This window comes from Hyperolius riggenbachi, chromosome 1 (assembly GCF_040937935.1).
Source record: "Hyperolius riggenbachi isolate aHypRig1 chromosome 1, aHypRig1.pri, whole genome shotgun sequence".
Classification (NCBI taxonomy): Eukaryota; Metazoa; Chordata; class Amphibia; order Anura; family Hyperoliidae; genus Hyperolius; species Hyperolius riggenbachi.
In genome coordinates, this window is record NC_090646.1 from 595,129,922 (window position 1) to 595,140,843 (window position 10,922).

A 10,922-nucleotide genomic window follows, 5' to 3' on the forward strand; every position below is an offset into this window, starting at 1 on the left:
TGCTGTAGTGAGAGGGAGGAAGAGACATCGCTAGAGAGATAGGGAAAGTGTTAGTTAGGCCCTTGTTAGCTTGCTTCTCATTGAAATTTGTTGCTGAAAGCACCCCAAAAAAGCTCTTTTTAAGGGCTAATATTCTTCTGATGTGGTGTGTGTGTGTGTGTGTGTGTGTGTGTGTGTGTGTGTGTGTGTGTGTGTGTGTGTGTGTGTGTGTGTGTGTCACTGATACTACATTAATACAGCCCTGTCACATCTGGCCCTTCCTGTACTGTGTTAGGCCCAGTACACTGTATTATTTATACCAGTGCATATCTTTTCACTGTGTTTGTGTGATATAAATTACTATACCATAGCTCTTTTTGTGGGTGACACTGCATAGATACAGCCCATAGTGAGACAAGGACAGTTAGCTAGGCTGTTCTTTTTGCTTAACCCTTTCGGGACCGGCCGCCTAACCGCCCTTCAGGACCAGGCATTTTTGCAGAAGTGGGGGCACGTTTGGGGGGTCAGGCAGCCGGATCCCTGCAGGGTCTGGCTGGGCTGTCTCCCCCCTGTGTGGCCAGGTGCCCCCCCCCCTTGTCAGCAGCAATCACCATTCAGGCTCCAGCGACGAGCCGCAGCGGATCCCTCCACTCCGGCTGGCATCTCAGCTCCTACTGCCTCTCAGTTCCGAGTCGCGGCTTGATGACGTCATCAAGCCGAGACCCGGTGCTGACGTCAGAAGGAGCAGAAATGCCGGCAAGAACGGTGGGGGGTGCCGATCATCGCGGGAACCACAGGGAGGTGAGTGGATCCTCTTCTTTCCCCCCTACTGCCGCAGCTGTCAAATTGATCACTACAATCCAACAATCACGTGATCACGTGATCAGCAGCCATACGCAATGGCTGCTGATCACTGAGGGGAGATGCCAGCCGTCATATGACAGCTTAATCTCCCTCTCCGGTGTGCACGATCGCAACGGGGCGGTTCATTAGCGTGGAACGTTGAATCAACGTCCAGTCAGAACGGTAGCACCACCTGCTGGACGTTGATTCAACATATGCAATAAAACAACAATCTCCGCGCAAAGAGTTATAAAAGTTGCATGAGCTGCCCAGAAGTAAAAGTCCTCAGAAAGACTTCACAATACCAAACATTCCCAAACTTCAGCGCTGCATAGTCTCTTATGTTATGAATCCATCACCAACACCCCTCAAAGTGCAGGCTTACCAGCTTCTTAAAAGACCCAAGTTATAAGGTCTGAGCGTATATTCAATATCCCCAACGATCATGAGCTTCCTCGTTTTAAAATTCCAGATATCACTCCTCAGATGGTATTCTCAGCATATGAAGATATAATATCACAAAAACAAAATCTAAGTGCTCTCTGTTTTCGTTTAAAAGCAAGCACTTTATTCATATAAAAACTATGACAAATACTCACATAAGGGCCCTTGTTACAGGGACCCTCAGTAGACACAGCGTGTATAAAATATCAGCAGGGTGCCACTCTCCCATCTGCCATCTGTTCCGCCCGGTAGGTATATAAGTAATATACCTATTCTGACTGCGCTTTGCAGACCAGGCATCCATGGTCAGATGGACCCTTGACCCAATGCTTTGTGCCACCACTTGCCTTTCAACATACAGTTTGCGTATCGTATCGCCTTTTGGAAAAATAAACCTGGTGACCGCTGGCAAGCATGGAGTACGTGGCTGTGCAGCAGACCTGGTGGTGTCACATCCACGGCTTACAGGCAGGCCTGCTGCCACCTTCTCTCCTTCTTCTCCTACTCCACCTGCTACATCCTCTTCGCGGTCATCCTCTTCCTCCTCGGCTGAGTGCTACTCTACTGCTGCGCTCTCCCCCAGCTCCCTAGGGCCTATTGTGCATGCCAAGTACAATGCCATCTTGGACATGTCTTGCCTCAAAGTTGAGAGTCACACTGGAGCAGCACTCCAGGCGGCTGTGAACAAACAAGTGGATCAGTGGCTGACCCCGCACCAACTGGAGATTGGCAATATGGTGTGCGACAACAGCAGCAATCTCATTTCGGCTTTGAGTTTGGGCAGGTTGACACGTGCCCTGCATGGTACAAGTGCTGAATCTTATAATCAAAAGATTTGTGTGTAAGTTCCCAGGCTTACAGGAGGTCCTGGAGCAGTCCAGGAAGTTGTGTTGGCATTCCTACACGGCCATGGCACGCTTGTCCGATATTCAGCAGAAAAAGAACTTGCCACTGAGGTGCTTGATTTGCAATAGCCCGACTCGCTGGAATTCAACGCTCCTCATGTTTGACTGCCTACTTCAAAAGGAGGAAGCCGTCAACAAGTATCTGTACAGCTATGGTGCTAGGGCAGGCTCTGGTGAGCTGGGGATTTTCTTGATGAGGTACTGGACACTCATGTGTAATGCCTGCAGGCTCATGTGTCCGTTTAAGGAGGTGAAAAACCTGGTGAGTCGCAGCGAAGGCGCCAGCAGTGACCTGATCCCATACACTTTCTTACTGGAGCGTGCCGTGCGTAGAGTGGTGGATCAAGCTGTAGAGGAGTGTGAACAGCAAATGGAGGAAGAATGGAAATCAGCAGAACCAGATTTGTTGACAACACAGAGGGCGGGGAAGGAGGAGTCATCTGGGGAAGAGGAGTCAGAGGAAGAAGGTGGCTTTGAGGTGGAGGCGGAAGAACAACCGCAGCAGCCGTCACAGGGGGCTTGTGCTGCTCACCTTTCCCGTGGTATTGTTCGTGGCTGGGGGGAGGAGAAGAACTTACCTGGCATCACTGAGGAAGAGCAAGAGGAGATGGATAGTAGGTCTGCATCCAAATTTGTGCAGATGGGGTCTTTCATGCTGCCCATACACAACACTACCCATCTGTTCCTTTATACTTACTTAAAACTATACTTACTATTTGCTCTTGTTTCATGTTTTTTAAACCCAATGAATGGCAAAACACTTACCAGTAAATGTTGAACACCAAACCAATGACTATGTTCAATGTGTAATCTAAATTTAGAAAAAAAAAATAATTACTACATTTCTTGTACACATGTTTACTTATTTTCCCATCTCTGTATACAGCTGCCATATACAGAAAATTACAATTTAGTGCAGGTCTAAACTCTTGTAGGTCTCATCTTGTATTCCCAGCAAGAGCTGGACACAGTCAGTGATTAAGGCAGTGAAACTGTAAACTTGTAAGGGTTACTGGATTATTCAATCAGAATATGTAGCTATAAAAATCTTTATAAATTATGAAAATGAGCACAAGGCTGCTGTAAACAGAGAGGCAAGAAGAATTTTAGTGTTATTTATCTTTATCGGGTCAACACTAAACTTTAAGTGTACCTTTAGATTTATCCTCCTGAGCGGTATGCCCCACACTGTTTCGGGCAAAAAATTTTTGCTGAAAGAGGTATGCCTGACACAGTGTCGGGCATGCTGCTAAGGTGGTTTCCCTAGGTACAGGAGCCCCACAGTATAAGTTATATAGGCGCAGGGGCTCCTGTATAACCGGTTCAGCACCACAGTGTCGAAAACCTCATGCATCCGAGCAACGTTCACCTCCCATTTTCGCCAATAACTTTATTGCTACTTATCACAATTAATTGATCTGTATCTTGTTTTTTCCGCCACTAATTAGGCTTTCTTTGGGTAGTACATTTTGCTAAGAATTATTTTTTTCTAAATTCATTCTAACAGGAAGATTAAGAAAGAAATGAAAAAAATGCATTATTTTCTTTAGTTTTTGACCATTATAGTTTGAAATTAATATATGCTACCGTAAATAAAACTCATGTATTTTATTTGCCCATCTGTCCCGGTTATTACACCGTTTAAATGATGTCCCTATCACAATTTATGGCGCCGATATTTTATTTAGAAATAAAGGTGCATTTTTCAATTTGCGTCCCATCACTATTTATAAGCTTATAATTTAAAATAATATAATAACATATTCTCTTGACGTGCATATTTAAAAAGTTTAGACCCTTGGGTAACTATTTATGTTGTTGTTTTTTTTATATCGTAGTTTTTTTTTTTTAATTAAAAATGTATTTGGGTAATTTTTGGTGTGGGAGGGAAACCGCTAATTTTACATGTTAAATAATATAATTGTTTAATAAAAAATGTATGTGGGTGCAGTTTACTATTTGGCCACAAGATGGCCACAGTCAAAAAAATCCTGGATGCGAACGATCTCGCATCCAGGAACTAAAAAGAAGAAGGTGAAGTTTCCTGGGGGCAGAAATACCCCGCTCTCTGAATAGAAGGCGCTGGTATTTCTCCGGGGGACTTAGATCGGTGAATGGGAATTATATTCCAAATTCACTGATCGGGAGGCTAGCGGCGTGCAGCGGGAGCGCGCGCGTGTGCGCGCCCGATAGCGTGCACCACACGGCGGCAGCAGCAGAGCCAACCTGGACGAGAAAGTTCATCCAGATTGGCCGAACTGGATAATGTGGCCATCAATAAGTATGTGAGTTAGAGTGGTCGCCACCCCCCATCCCCACCTAATCCCCCCAATGCAGCCACTATATACATACCCAGCCTTGCTCCAGCGATGGCTGATGACTCCCTGCACAGCCGCAGTATTCTCCGCGACAGGGAGGATCGCGACTGAGTCATGACGTCGACGTCGTCATGAGGTTGACGTCATGATGTCGGTCCCAATCCTCCCCATCCCGGAGATTACCGCATCTGTGCAGGGAGTCTGCAGCCATTGCTGGAGCAAGGCTGGGTGTGTATAAAGTGGCTGCATTGGGGGGATTAGGGGGGATTGGGGGGTGGGGACCACTCTAACTCACATACTTATTGATGGCCACATTGTACAGGAGCCCCTGCACCTAGATAACGTATACTGTGGGCTCCTGTATCTAGCTAGCCTATACTGAGCATCACCTGTACCTACCAGCCTATCCTGGGGGACACCTAACTATCCTATCCTGGGGGACACCTACCTAGCCTATCCTGGGGCACACCTAACTAGCCTATCCTGGGGGACACCTACCTAGCCTATCCTGGGGGACACCTAACTAGCCTATCCTGGGGGACACCTAACTATCCTATCCTGGGGACACCTACCTAGCCTATCCTGGGGCACACCTAACTAGCCTATCCTGGGGGACACCTACCTAGCCTATCCTGGGGGACACCTAACTAGCCTATCCTGGGGGACACCTAACTAGCCTATCCTGGGGGACACCTATCTATCCTATCCTGGGGGACACCTACCTATTGTAAGGCTTGGTGGTATAATGCTAGGAGTCAGCGTGTATGTCCCAGTCTATGGGTCTCGCTCTTCACCTAGCTATCCCTGCCTGGCACACCACTAACTGACACCTACACTTTCCCTACCTGGCACACCACTAGCTGGACCTAGTACTTAGGCAAGCAAGGCATACAAGCTGATGTAGAAGGCATATATACCACCAGGAGCCACCACTACTGAGGCTAGTAACACAGTTCAGCAGTATGACATACACAGTTCAGGTGAAGTAATCCAGGTATGATAATTTTCTTGCAAAACTATTTAACAGCAAAGTAATTTGATCAGAGTTATGAAACAGTTCCATCAGACTTGCATGCAGTATAGCAACAGGTGGTAATTGATGCAAGTATAACTCAGTAACTTTAAGTCCACGTGCAAAGTTATGCAAAAGGTAGCAGAAGTCCCAGGTGATATATGACAAGATATATGAGAGTATATGCACACTGTTGGCTGACTGATAAGGAAAGTAGACTTTATACTTATCCTCCAGTTCAAGTGACATACAAGGAATATCTGGTAAGAGTCCAAGGTCGGTCCAGGCGGCAAGCAAGGGATGTCTATTAACGTAGCGCAGAGGTCGGTCCAGGCAGCAAGCAAGGGATGTCCAGTAATTAGCAGGGGTCGGTCCAGGCGGCAAGGAAAGGGTTATCCAGGAATCAAGCAGAGGTTAAACACAACAAAGTTGTTAAATACAAGCCGAGGTCAAAGTCCAGAATATCAATAATGATCAGAGTGAGCACCCAGCAACTAGCCAAAGCTATGCTTATCATGGGCAATGACTGGGAGCACTCTGCAGGTTTAAATACCAACCAACATCCAATCAGTGGCCGGCCACACTCCATACAACCAATCACACTGCAAAGGCCCTGCCTAGGTGTCAGATGAATAATCAGTTGACACCGCCCTTTTAGCTGACTGCTCTGTCAGCTAATCACTGTTTACCTTTGTGGAGGGCGTACTGAGAATGCACCCTCCACCTATCAGGAAGTGGGGAGCGGGGACCGCAGGTTTACGAGGTGGGGAGACGCCGGGATGGCCGAGGAGTTAGCACTATCAGCTGTTGCTGTCCCCCACTCCGCTGGCTTAACTCTGTACAGGCTGTGCCTGTTTTTTAACTTTTTATTAATAAAAGCGGGACGATTACCTTTAGCACTTTTACGCTTTGTGAGGCTTCTCTTTTTTGTATGGAGGAGAAAAACAACACAACCAGCCAAGCGAGGTGGAAGCGGAGATTGCTGAAATCCGGTGGTTGCCAGAGAGGCTGAGGGGTGGCCTATACCCCTAAGGCGATATCGGGCCCAGTTAGGCCATAAAGTCTGGTGAGTCTCTTCACGCTGGGCGGGGGGATATGTCCTATTGATGTTACACTGTTGCCAGTGTTTATTGAACACATATACAGACTACAGCAGAGACCTTTCTTCTGAGCGCTTATCCAAGTTATCTGTATTTAAAAAAAAGCTATCTCACAAATAGTTAGGCAGCACGCCACCGTTTCCTTTGAACTGATGTTTTTCAAGGCTCTTAAGACTGTTTGGTGCTCTTAAAAGTGTATTTTTAATCCTGTGAGTGCTTGTGTACAATTTGTTTTTCATGCTTATCAGGAAGTGCGCCACCGACAGGGTCATCAGCGGGGAACAAGTGCCGAGACCCGGAAGTGGCTGACTCAGCCCGGGCCTATCTGGACGAGTAAGTTCGACCAGATAGGCCGAACTGGATAATGTGGCCATCAATAAGTATGTGAGTTAGAGTGGTCTCCACCCCCTGATCTCCCCATAATCCCCCCCCCCCCATCTGCTTTAATATTTTTAGAACCAGGTTTATATGTGATAACAAAATTGAAGCTGGAAAAAAATAAAGCCCATCGAGCTTGTCTCGAATTCAACCGTTTAGCATTATATATATATAAGATTTTTGCGATTAGTATATACCGTTAATGGATTTTCAGCTCCTTCTAACCAGTGTCTCCATTCCTCTAGAGCGAGTTTAACCCCTAGCAGTTCTCTATTCCCGATATCATAATTTCTCTCGGCTTGAGAAAACATTTTAGAGAAGCAGGCACAGGGATGTAATTTTTCTGGATCCCCAGCATTTTGTGATAATACCGCCCCTACCCCAGTCTCAGATGCATCAACCTCCACAAAGAAGGCTTTCCTGACATCAGGATGAACCAATACAGGAGCTGAACAGAAAGCTTCTTTCAACTCCTGAAAGGCTGAAACAGCAAATGAGTCCCAATGGGCAGGATCTGCTCCTTTTTTGGTAAGGTCAGTAAGGGGTGCAACCTTGCAAGAAAAGATTTTAATGAATTTCCTGTAGAAATTGGCAAAACCTAGGAAACGCTGCAGTTCCTTCATACTATTAAGATGAGGCCACTCCAGGACAGCCGTTACCTTTTTATCATCCATGGTCAAACCAGTATCAGAAATTACATAACCAAGAAAATCAATCTGGTTGGATAGGTATAGATTTGTACTGGGTGCTTAATTTTTTTTTTTTTTTTTACTTTTTGTGTTTTTGTAAACTCCAAAAGCGTACAGAAAAACCGCAAGAAGCGATAATGGAAGAAAGAACATTCCAAGAAGCCTGGTCAGAGTCATTCAGAATGATTTAATTCAATAAGAAAGCATGATGTTTTCTGTATAATGAATGTGTTGTGTGTCTACACCAACCACAAAACTGTTGCCAAACACAGCGCAGCTGAAAGAAAAGAGCTTTCTAAGAACAATTGAGGAAATGTCATTCCCAGTATCTTAGTTTTTGCAACTATCTTTCTAAAACAAATCATCTGACAGTTTTCCAATTTTACTGTGCAGCAGAGCATGGCCATAGCTCTTACCTGTCCCTCTTTTGGAGGGAGTGTCCATCTTTGGGAGCCCTGTCCCTCTGTCCCTCTTTCCACCTCATTTATCCCTCTTTCAGGACTTTGTCCCTCTTTCTTTGTAAATATATATATTTCTCTACTAAAAAAATGTGTTTGATTGACTCTAAACTTTATTCCCATACTTTAAATTTTTATATTACTAATTTTAAAATGTTAATATGAAGGAAAATGAACCAGGATAGAAAGGACCAGTGTGGTTTGAATTATAAAACATATTTTTCTTATCAAAATCCTTATGGTATGGGTGACTAGGGGTGTGACTGGGACGTGTTCAGGGGTGTGGCAGGGGCCTGGTTTAAGTGTCCTTCGTTCTCATCTCAAAAAGTTGGGAGGTATGGTAAACCCCTCTTTGATGGGGAGATTATACAAGTGACCATGTTGTCTGGGAGTAATTCCCTTCTTCATGATTTCCCAAACAAATATAAAATATAAAATTATACACGTGCCTTGCATCGGTCATGTAACCAGGAGACTGCGATTCGCAGTAGAAAGTATTCGGCTTTGAAGTAAACCTGAACTGAAAATTAAATAAACATACACAGGTCATACTGTTCTTCTGTGTAGTCTACCCATCCTGTAGAAATCCCCTCCTGTTTGTCCACAGTAATCGATGGAATTCTCCGTCCTCCATTTTAAAAATTGCAATGACCCAGTAACAGCTTTCGGGTCAGCACACTGTTAAACTGTAACATCGCCCACTTGAGCCATAGAGAAACATGGACATTATAACTGACAGCAACTGATATATAACTGACAGCATCTTATATATTTCAATTGACAAAAACTAAGGCCGGGTTTCCACTGCTGCGAATCCGGGCCGATTCCCCACCCATGAATTCGGATGGATTTCAGGAGCCTATAGAAGTCTATGTGAGCCATCCAAATTCGTGGCCGAGGAAAAATCTGATTCCCTGCAGCATATTCTGTGCGTCGCTGTCTAAATCCCATAGCCGTGCATTGCGCGGCTAGAGGTATTCGGCTGAGAGAGGCACCAGGTGTGCCGGCATCGCGTCTCGCAAGACGCATGCCGCCGCACAGATGGAAACCCGGCCCAATTGTTTGAAGAAAATGGTGAGCTTCTGAGAAGAACTGATGGCAAGGTAACTATGTAATATTCTCCTTCAATAACTCACCGTTACAGGGAATTTCAGACTAATATATCCATCACCAGACACCCTTCAAAGTGCAGGCTTACCAATTTCTGAAGAGACCCAAATTATAAGATCTAAAGGCTCAATTGGATCACCAATACGATCACCACAACGATCAACTTCCTCATAAGTCCTTGAAGATTTGTATTACCACTTCTCCTCCTTCTTACAACAACCGCTCCCAGCATAAAAAGAATAATAATCGGGACAAATCTAAGTGTACTCCATTTAAAAACAACACATTTATTGCACATCCACGTTTAGATACAATCTCAATACTCACTACCGGGCCCTTGTGGGGTACCATAGGGAGCGAGTGAACTATTTGCCTGCTCCAGCACCGTGGGTTTCCTTCATGCTTTAAAGGGAACCTGTACCAAATAAAATTATTTAAAATATACGCATGATGTACCTGCAAATGAATATTACATACTTGCACATGAATATATCCGCGCTGGAGATATTAAAATGTCCCATAAGCTGCCAGGAAGTCAAAAGTCCTCAGAAAGACTTCATCACCAATTCTCCTTTAAAGAGAATCTGTATTGTTAAAATCGCTCAAAAGTAAACATACCAGTGCTTTAGGGGACATCTCCTATTACCCTCTGTCACAATTTTGCCGCTCCTCGCCGCATTAAAAGTGGTTAAAAACAGTTTTAAAAAGTTTGTTTGTAAACAAACAAAATGGCCACCAAAACAGGAAGTAAGTTGATGTACAGTATGTCCACACATAGAAAATACATCCATACATAAGCAGGCTGTATACAGCATTTCTTTTGAATCTCAAGAGATCATTTGTGTGTTTTTTTTCCCCCATGCACTGAAGTTTCAGGCTGCTCTTTTCTTCCTGCAAACAGCTTTGTCCTTGTTTGTAATTCCTCAGTATGTGAAAGCCCAGCCACCTCAGAGGAAGATTTATCCAGCTGATTAGAGCAGCTTCTCTCTTATCTAAATAATACACAGGCAGTGTGCATAGAGGGGCCAGGAAAGGTGAGTTCATAGCAGAACCACAACACTGAAGAACTTGGCAGCCTTCCAGACACAGGCCGACAACTCTGACAGGGGAAAGATACATTGATTTATTACAGAGACTGTCATAGTAGAAAGTGCTGCAGTTAGCCAGAACACATTAGAATAGCTTTTGGAACTTGTAGGATAATAAAAAACAGGATGCAATTTTTGTTACGGAGTCTCTTTAATAACTTCAATGCCCCTGATGACGCAACAGCGAAACTGGTCAGGCCTACGGATGGTAGATAAGGACGGCACTCCAGGATATTTTTGTGATACGCGAGATAACATTAAGGGTCCCTGTCATAAGGGCCCAGAAGTGAGTATTGAGATTGTATCTAAACGTGAATATGCAATAAATGTGTTGTTTTTAAATGGAGTACACTTAGATTTGTCCGGGTTATTATTCTTTTTATGCTGGGAGCGGTTGTTGTTAGAAGAAGGAGAAGTGGTAATACGAATCTTCAATGACTTATGAGGAAGTTGATCGTTGTGGTGATCCAGTTGAGCCTTTAGACCTTATAATTTGTGTCTCTTCAGAAATTGGTAAGCCTACACTTTGAAGGGTGTCTGGTGATGGATATATTAGTCTAAAATTCCCTGTAGCACTGACGTTATTGAAGGAGAATTG